The 9,844-nt window shown below is 39.7% G+C and overlaps 2 non-coding genes across 2 annotated transcripts; both read left to right on the top strand.

Moving 5' to 3' along the window:
* The first annotated feature begins 2,807 nt into the window (after positions 1-2,807).
* On the top strand, positions 2,808-2,944 carry LOC124628935 (U4 spliceosomal RNA). The gene has a single exon (XR_006983704.1). It is a non-coding gene; the product is annotated as a U4 spliceosomal RNA (small nuclear RNA).
* A 6,195-nt stretch (positions 2,945-9,139) lies between these two features.
* LOC124628936 (U4 spliceosomal RNA) lies at positions 9,140-9,276 on the top strand. Its single transcript, XR_006983705.1, has one exon. It is a non-coding gene; the product is annotated as a U4 spliceosomal RNA (small nuclear RNA).
* The last annotated feature ends 568 nt before the right edge of the window (positions 9,277-9,844 follow it).

Below are 9,844 nucleotides of genomic sequence, written 5' to 3'. Positions count from 1 at the left end.
TTTCATCCTTCTACTGCGATCAGGTATCACATCTGAGAACTGATCCCATGCCTCTGGCAGCCATACATGAACATATATCACACTATTAAAGTCTTTTTACAGTCTTAACAAATCGTAAAATCTATAGGATCTGTGTACTTTAAACTACAGCATATGTTATAGATTTTACATAAACTATTGTTTCATAAGAATGTGGTGTAGGTCTATAAGAAGCGAAGTACAATCGGAAATACGTACAGAGGCCGACTCTAAGTTGTCTGGAAATGTTTCGGGGGGAAAATACAACAGATGTTCATTCTCCTGAGCTGAAGGATCCTAATCTGACACCACAATTAGAAATGCTCAGACCCTAGTGTGCACTGTCACTGTGACAGACAACTGGAGCTCACCAGAGAAAATCAAACTGACAACTTGACTGCTAAGGGATATGAGAGACATTCACTGCTGTCATGATATTCTAACCATACATTCAAAACTGGTTATACTGTATGTGGATGTGAACCATAGATAGACGTGGGAAGATAACACTACATTGATTTTTATTTAGCTATCTGCTGATGAGGTTATATAAACCTTATATATACACAAATGGATGTGGACACCTGACCATCACACCCATACGCCACAAAGTTGGAAGCACAACTGTATAGAATGTCTTTGTATGCTGTTGAAGATTTCCTTCATTGCAATTAAGAGGCCCAAACCTGTTCCAGTGCACAATGTGAGCTCCAGGAAGACATGGTTGGCCAAGGTTGGAGTGGAAGAACTCAAGTAGCCTGCACCTCAAACCAATGAACACCTTTGGCATAAACTCTTACATTGACTATGCACCAGGCCACACTCCAAAATCTAGTGAAAAGCCTTCCCAGAATAGTGGCGGTTATTATAACCGCAAAGTGGAGGATTATATTTGGAATGGGATGTTTAACAAGCACACATACTTTTGGTGTCCACATACTTTTGGCGACACAGTATATGGACTTTAACAGCCTAGTTCAAGCCTTAATATACCAGACATGACAGAAAAAAAAAACATTCCAGAAAACCTCCAATTTCCCCCAGCTTTTCTCTCACTTTGAAGCGTACTCCAAGTCTTTGCACTTGCAGACAAGTTTTACATCAAGCAAATTCGCAGATCCTTATTCCTCGGACATCTTTTCACGCCCTATTTAGTAAAATTTGTTAGCCATGAATGTGAACTTCAGAGACTAACATATTGTTTTGTACATAATAGCAAATTGTTGCTTATTGTTGTATAATAAATGTCAGTAAGGTTTGCCTGAAACATTTCTGATGTTTGTGCGTAGACCTACAGTAGACATATTCCATCACTCAGAAATATGCTCAGCATGATTTATATAATAAATAATAATAAAAAAACAATTTGTTGTCATTTAATTTATGTGCTCATTTATAGAAGAGAGGGGTGCGTTTAGAAACAGTTCAACTCTACGAGCACACATATGACATAAATAATGTGAAATTACCAGCAATTTTAAATTATATAAACATCTAACACTGAATGTACACTGGCGTGGGAATTCATGACAGCTTACTACATCTTCCATGTACATTTATGACATAGTTAGTACATATGAGTCTTATGACACAGTATTCATGTACATATATACTGATAATATACATGAGTTGGAGGTTCTAGCATTTTGTAAAGATATAAGTTATCTGACTTCTGAATAACTGTCACTGTCAGGATGTGGCTCCGTGACCCGGTTCTCTTTAAAAGGATCGGACAGGTCTCGACAGCGCAGACAGCCAATAAGGCCACGCTTAGATAATGAGAATGATGGTTGATCTTTCAAAACATTTGCAGCGATTATAATGGGAGAGATGGAAGAACAAACGCAAACAACACTTCCATGTCTAGAATCAAACAAACAACCAAATCATTTATTCCAAAACTATCATTCAACACTCAAGGAACAAAGCCGGTATAGTTTGAGGAACACTGTTTAGCCCTTTAAGCTGTTCTCCAAGTGGGACAAATCACCTCAGAAATAACCTCAGAGTAACACTGATTAATTTTAGTTGGACGGTTTATGACCCAATTGTGTAAAACAAACAAACAAATAAGAACGTGGAAATCCACGCAGTTCTACAGCCATCTAGTGGTGCAATACCGAGATTTACATAACGGAAGCCGGAAGTAGAAAACTCACTCACATTTTTTCTTCCTTTTTTAAAATTATTATTATTTTTTAAAAATTAAATAAGTAAATATAATAATAGGATATTATTATGTGCAACCAACTGAAAATAACTATGTAATTTCATAAAACATTTTTAACATATATCAATCTTGTCGTGTCACGTTCACTTTCTGTGCGTGATTCCCGTGATGACGTCAGTAGCCAGAACGCGCAAACAGGAAGTGTTTTACACTCTACAAACTGAAATAAGTTTTCATACCGGCGGCTGATCATGCGGTTCCTGAATAAATTGTGTGTGTGTGTGTGTGTTTAAACAAACAAACTAGGAAACATTCAACAGGATTTAGTGTTGTATATCGTTACAAAGTTACAGAAACGTCCCTCAGAAAACACTCACGTCTGATTGGTTCCTGCACGTGCATTGTCTGTCTCCCATAATGCAATGCGAACACATTTGGGTGTTGTTGTTTTTTCCTCTTTTGGTGATTTAATGGTTCATGGAGTGATCCGTATGTCCAGTCTGTGTATATTAGGACTGTACTACTGTTTCCGCTTTGATCAGGTGGTTATTTGTTGTCTACCGTCAGCGAGTTTGTTAATCGCTTGAATTCGTCTCCTGGTGTCCCGGAAGAATTCTTCAGCTTTGCGCAGTGGCAGTATCGTAGCCTATGAGGTTTATCCGAGGCGCGATTATTGCTAGTTGAAAACTTTACCCAATACCCCGCCTTGACGACTTAACGGTCGGCTATGGCAATTTTTGACGGTCTCTAAGGAGACTCATTTGTTTGTGAAAGGATAGAGTTTGTTATTGTACATTGAAGCACCTTTTCTGGGAAGTTGGTGTAGTGTAGCCTCTTACACAGATGGTAGGGTCAGATTTTAATACCAACAGCATGCATCCATGCATCCGAGATGCCTTATGTTTACAGTCCAGGTTGCTGCAGGGAGTGTAATGGTATGGGGAATGTTTTTCTTGGCACACCTTGGGCCCGGTAATACCAATAAATCTTGGTTGAATTCCACAGCCTATTTGAGTATCGTTACTGACCATGTGCATCCCTTCATGGCTATAATTTACCCGTCTTCTAATGGTTACTTCCAGCATGATAATGCACAATGTCACAAAGCAAAAGTTGTCTCAAACTGGTTTCATGAACATGACAATGAGTGTTCTTCAGTGACCTCCACAGGTCCAGTGCGCACCTTTGGGATGTGGTAGAACGGGAGATTCGGAGCGTGAAAGTGGATCTGAAAAATCTGTAGGAATTGTGTGATGCAATCATGTCAACATGGACCTAAATCTGAAAAGAATGCTTCCAACATCTTGTAGATTCCATGCCATGACAAATTGTGGCTGGTTTGAGAGCAATGGGAGGCCCAATCCAGTCTTAGTATATTGTTCTTACTAAAGTGCTTAGTGAGAGTCATTTGTAATGAAAATTATTGTATTACATTACAAAAGAATGCAAAATAGAAGCATTTTCACTAGTAGTCTTAGACTTTTGGACCCCTCTGTTTTTTAATTTTGTAATCCCCCCCCCCACACAGCTTTAGAAATAAAAGAAGAGGGTATAGAAGTACTATGTCTTATAGAAGGAAATGTGGGTCGATCTCTAGTAAGGGGTTAAACAAGGGGCAAAACAAAAATGTCTGCTTTTTTAATAATAATATTTTTTTTAAAAAAGGATAACGGTCTGAAATATTGTGTTAGATTGTGATTCTAGATGTAATGCTAGATCAAGCTTACCAATTAGATAAACCATTGTTTATCACATCACTTAGGCCACAACAGAACATCTTTGGGAAGGTGTTGGATTTTACACTTATGACTAATTCTACCACAAAAAGCTAGCTAAATAATTAACATTACATCCCAGTTCTGCTTCCTCTTTCCCTCTAGTGAGATGGGGCCACTGTTATGAGGATTTCTGGTATAGCATTGTACATTATGCTATTACCTTTTGGGGATTTTGGAGGGAGAGTTCCCGGGGGGGTTTCGGGGGTAGTTCATGGTGGCACAGTGGCTTAGTGGTTAGCATGTTTGCCTCGCACCTCCAGGGTTGGGGGCTTGAATCCCACCTCCACCCTGTGTGTGTGGAGCTTGCATGTTCGTCCCATGCTTCTGCAATTCAAAGACATGCTCTGTAGGCTGACTGTCATTTCCAAATTGTCTGTGATGTGTGAATGGGTGTGCAGTTGTGCCCTGTGATGGGTTGGCACCCCGTCCAGGGTATCCCCCACCTTGTGCCCCGTATCCCCTGGGATAGGCTCCAGGCTCCCCTGCGACCCTGTCTAGGATAAGTGGTATGGAAAATGGATGGGGGAGTTCTGCATTTTCATATTTGACCTTTTCAAGGAGCCTTCAGGGCCCACAATCATAAACTATACTAAATCACATAGACGTTCATCAACAACTTAAAAATTAAGCAGGCCTCATTAAAGTATTAAACTGATACATACTGTATTTTATTGCTACATTGAGACAAATATCAATAGCTTTGAATTAAATGTAACATAAGGCTATAAAATCAGCCATTTAGTATATTTCACTCACCAAGCAGGAGTTTTTGGCTGCTTTCATTTGTAATGTATGTTCATTATCATTAATATGAAAGTAATCTCTGCTCTGGAGATGAAAGTCTCATCCTGCATTTCAACATGCAGTTACTGTGTTGAGTGAACCTACCAGCTTTGGGCTTTGCTCTTTTTGACTCCTCTCTCATTGCCATCGTTCAAAGTGTGAGAAAGACTGTTAGTCACCCTTGTGTTTTCTATTACTCTTGTTCACATGAATTCAGCAAGAAATTACATGAATTTTTTTTTATCCACATTTGGTCCGTTCAACTTCTTGTTGTCTAAGTAAGATGGTCAGGTGTCCACCTACGATATGGCCAAAAGTATGTGGATACCTGACCATCACATCCATATGTGCTTGGTGAACATTTAGGGCATTAATATGGAGTTAGTGAAAGCTTCTTTATTGAAAGAAGAAAAGCGCAACTGCTTCATCTGTTTCTTCTCCGCTGCCATTGAACATAGGTGTAAATAGCAGTATGGCATTAGCTGCATTTTTTGGGTGTCATCAGGAGGATAGCAAGCATCTGGACCTTTTCTAAAAATGAAGCAGCCAATCAGGAAGTGTCTATATTACAATGCTGAAATCAGTTGCTACTGCGATGGCTGGTGATGCTGTTTCTGAATAAATTTAGCTTCTAAATACGTCAGGAAATATTCAACTTGCTGTCTAAGTAAGAAGCAGGTATACGGTATCTGTACCCAGGGACGTCGCTAGGCCTATTTTGCCTCCCACCCCCCGAGTATTCATTACATTTACATTTACATTTATTCATTTAGCAGACACTTTTATCCAAAGTGACTTACAAATGAGAAAAATACAAGCAGAGAACAATACAAGTAGTGCTACCATACAAGATCCATTAATTGAGTTCCAGAAGAAGCAAAGTGCATAGAGTAGAGGTGTAAGTGCAAATTTTTATTTATTAATTAATTTTTTTATGAGTTGGTTAGGTGTTCATGGAAGAGGCGGGTCTTTAGCTGTTTTTTGAAGATGGTGAGAGATTCTGCGGTCCGGATTGAGGTTGGAAGTTCATTCCACCACTGAGGAACAGTTAGCGTGAAGGTTCTGGAAAGGGACTTTACACCACGCTGAGTGGGAACTACTAAATCGCTAATAGATCGCAAATTGCGTGAGGGAACGTAAGCCTTCAGGAGAGAGTTGAGGTAGGAGGGTGCTGTACCAGACAAGGTCTTGTAGGTGAGCATCAAGGCCTTGAATTTGATGTGGGCGGCTACAGGAAGCCAGTGGAGGGAGATGAAGAGGGGTGTGACATGGGTTCTCTTGGGCTGGTTGAAGACAAGGCGCGCTGCAGCATTCTGAATTATCTGAAGGGGTTTGATGGAGCTGGCTGAGAGGCCCGAGAGTAGTGCGTTGCAGTAGTCCAGTTTAGAGATAACAAGAGCCTGGAATAGAATCTGTGTAGCCTGTTCGGTGAGGTAGGGTCGGATTTTCTTGATGTTGTACAGGATGAACTTACAGGATCGTGCAGTTGTTGAGATGTGGTCTGTAAATGTCAAGCTGTCATCAAGAATCACCCCAAGGTTCCTGGCCATCCTGGTTGGCTTGAGTGTGGTTGAGCCGAGCTGTACAGTAAGGTTGTGGTTGATTGAGGGACAGGCTGGGATGACGAGAAGCTCAGATTTTGCCAGGTAAAGCTTAAGATGGTGTTTCCTCATCAAGACTGAGATGTCCGACAGGCAAGCAGAGATGCGTGCAGAGACAGATGGATCGTCAGGCTGGAAGGCCAAATAGAGCTGGGTGTCATCAGCATAGCAATGATATGAGAAGCCATGAGACTCAATCACCTGCCCTAGAGATGTAGTGTAGATAGAAAAGAAGAGTGGACCCAGAACTGACCCCTGTGGAATGCCAGTTGTGAGTTGCTGAGTTTCAGAAATACCTCCCCTCCATGATACCTTGAAGGATCTGTCAGAGAGATAGGATTCCACCCAGCGCAGAACCGTTCCAGTGATGCCCAGGCTGGAGAGAGTGGACAGGAGGATCTGATGGTTCACAGTGTCAAAAGCAGCAGAGAGGTCAAGTAGGATGAGGATTATCATTATCATTAGCCCCTGCATTCTGGAATACCTCCTGCTCTTTTAAGTCGTATATCATTGGCTGTAATGTGAGCTGAAGAGCTCTAAGTTGATTACAATGTCTCTAAATTGGAAACACTTTACAGCTTCACAAATTACTGACAGCCAGAACTCTACCATTGCTAGAAAGTGGTAAAAGTTATGCTTGGCTGCATTTCATTAGCGCTGTACTTGTACTCTGCATAGTGACAATAACGTTGAATCTAATCTAATCTAATCTAAAAAAGGAGCAGTTCAACTCACGAGTTTTATAAACGAGCAGCTCAGCACAGCAATCAGCCAAAAACTGGGGGATGTTTTCACGTTTTGTTTCTTTTCCGATACCAGTCACAGAACCAGAATTTGGACCCTGTAGTGGATGATTCCTCTTGTCTGAGCTTGGTCACACCGACACATAGTTCAGTGAAAGCTTCTTAGTTTAATGCTGAAAGTATGAGAGTATATATACAGAAAAGGAGGAAGAGTTAAATCATTGCTTGACTTAACTAGGAAGAGAGAGCTTATTGTGTCAGAACAAAAACAGGGACTTCTGTGTACTCAGATAAGAAGATGTACAGGCTATGAGAGAGAGAGAGAGAGAGAGAGAGAGAGAGAGAGAGAGAGAGAGAGAGAGAACAGATACACAGAGAAAACAGAGAGAGAGCGAGAATAGACAGAGAGAGAGAGAGAGAGAGAGAGAGAGAGAGAGAGAGAGAGAGAGAGAGAGAGAGAGAACAGAGAGAGAGAGAGAGAGAGAGAGAGAGAGAGTTATGTGGAACTTATCGGGTTTCTTCAACAAATCCTCCCAACGTATCACTTTCATTAGCCATAGTTTGCACAGAAAACAAAAGTTAAGCACTGTAGAAAAGTGCTTAATAGTCAAAATGAGCAAGTAACACAGATGAGTGGCCTGCCTAAAGATATAACCAAAAAAGCTAGGCTCAAGATGTTGTTTTAAACCCATATAAAAAAAGAATATTTTATTTTCTGTACATGTCTAGTTTATTCCTTCACTGTAGCACTATATAAAATAAGTTTATTATTATTATTATTATTATTATTATTATTATTATTACATGAAAGGTGCAGTACAAATCAAAACAATTATATGAACAATACTAATATACTAAAACAATACTAATTAACTCTTACAACCAATGAAACAAGTACTACAACTACTACTAGTTAAGAGTTAAAGTGGGCCAGAATCTGATTCTTCCTGAAAATAAGCCCATATTTCTGATCTAGAAAAAACTTTGAGGAGTTAATTCACGCCTTTGCATGCACAAAGTCGAGAAAGAAGGTGTTCTGCTAAAGATAAGCTTTCCTACTAGTGTGGTCACTCTAGTGCACCACACTGATTGTAGTGGTGATGAAGTACATGCCATAACATCTAACATAAAACATGTAATAAAATGTATGCTAACTTGAGAATATTTAGCTAAATGTTTAATGTGATGTAAACAGTTATCAATCATTAAGGCAATTTTATAGTACTTGATGCTTACTGTTGTTCCTACTAGAGTTACTGTACTGAAATGACAGAATTAATGCGCTGGAATGTGAAATAGCGCGCACGTGTGGCGTTAAGCATAAAAAATAAAAACGTGCGCATGCGCAGGTCGAATCGGTCAGGTGACGCGAATCGGGTTCCGATATACACTTCTACAGCCATCTAGTGGTGCGAAATCGCACTTTCCATACCGGAAGTAAAAAAAAAACAAACAAAAAAACTTCTATTTGACTCTCTAACATTTTTGTAATATCCCTATTTACATGCATAATTGCTACAAATATTTGAACATGACGACATAATCTCATAAAACACTCAAAATATAACTCTTGTGAAAATATCTCACGTGCACTGTCTGCACCCCCCCCCGGCTTCCGTAATGACGTCATCAGCCACGAGCGGCTATCCGGAAGTGTTTAAGCTAGAAAACTGAAATCAGTTGCTGTATCGACTAGTTATGTTTCCGAATAAGTCAGAAAGCATTATTGTTCACTTTAACAGGATTTAGGGGTGTATATCGGTGTGCAGTTCAACGTTGTGCATTTGTTACAGAAACGACCCTCAAAAATCTTACGCCTCATTGGTTCCTGCCCGCACATTGCTCCCATAATGCATTGCGGATAATTCTAGAAGTATTTTTCCAAAATTATTTAATGGGAGTTAGCAACGTGTCTAGTTTGTGTATGTCGAATATATGTGTACTGCATTACTGTTTATACTTTGATCAGATGGTTATTTGTTGTCTACCGTCAGCGAGTTTGTTCATCGTTTGAATTCGTCTCCTTGTGTCCCGGAAGAATTCTTCAGCTTTGCGCAGTGGCAGTATCGTAGCCTATGAGGTTTATCCGAGGCGCGATTATTGCTAGTTGAAAACTTTACCCAATACCCCGCCTTGACGACTTAACGGTCGGCTATGGCAATTTTTGACGGTCTCTAAGGAGACTCATTTACTTGTGAAAGAGTAGAGTTTATTTCTGTCTATCTGTAATGTTTAAAAACCTGCTTAATTTTGTTTACAAGTTCTCGTAAAACAAATTTACATGCACCCGAGGTCAATAAAACACTTTAACGTGCTCATAATTTAAATTGCAGCATTTGTGTCACAAACGACTCATTGATCCGTTCTTAAGGATTCATTCTAAACGCCTTTCAGAGCGCATACTCTGCTCTGATTGGTCAGACGTCCCAGTCTGTTGTGATTGGTCTACCGCTATCAGCGCGTGTCGAACAGAAAACGCCTATTACCATATCCGCCTGAGACCCAAAGGAAAAAAGTGTCATTTAATTTTTTTTTTTAAATTTTGTTTGATTTCCTACCTAGTTTCGGTTAAAAAAAACAAAAAAACAACAACAACTACAATTTAGACTTTTTAAATTTTATTTTTATTTTTAATTTTACAGCATGTTCACTGTAGTGGACCATAGGACCTTTTTAGTTTGAAAAGACAGTCAAATTTAGAAAAGAAAAAATGAACAGATTATGGCTGTAGAGTGATATTAATCCAAGAAT

This window comes from Ictalurus punctatus, chromosome 14 (assembly GCF_001660625.3).
Source record: "Ictalurus punctatus breed USDA103 chromosome 14, Coco_2.0, whole genome shotgun sequence".
Classification (NCBI taxonomy): Eukaryota; Metazoa; Chordata; class Actinopteri; order Siluriformes; family Ictaluridae; genus Ictalurus; species Ictalurus punctatus.
Note: the sequence above shows the minus strand (reverse complement) of the source record. Positions and strands in the feature narration are given on the sequence as shown.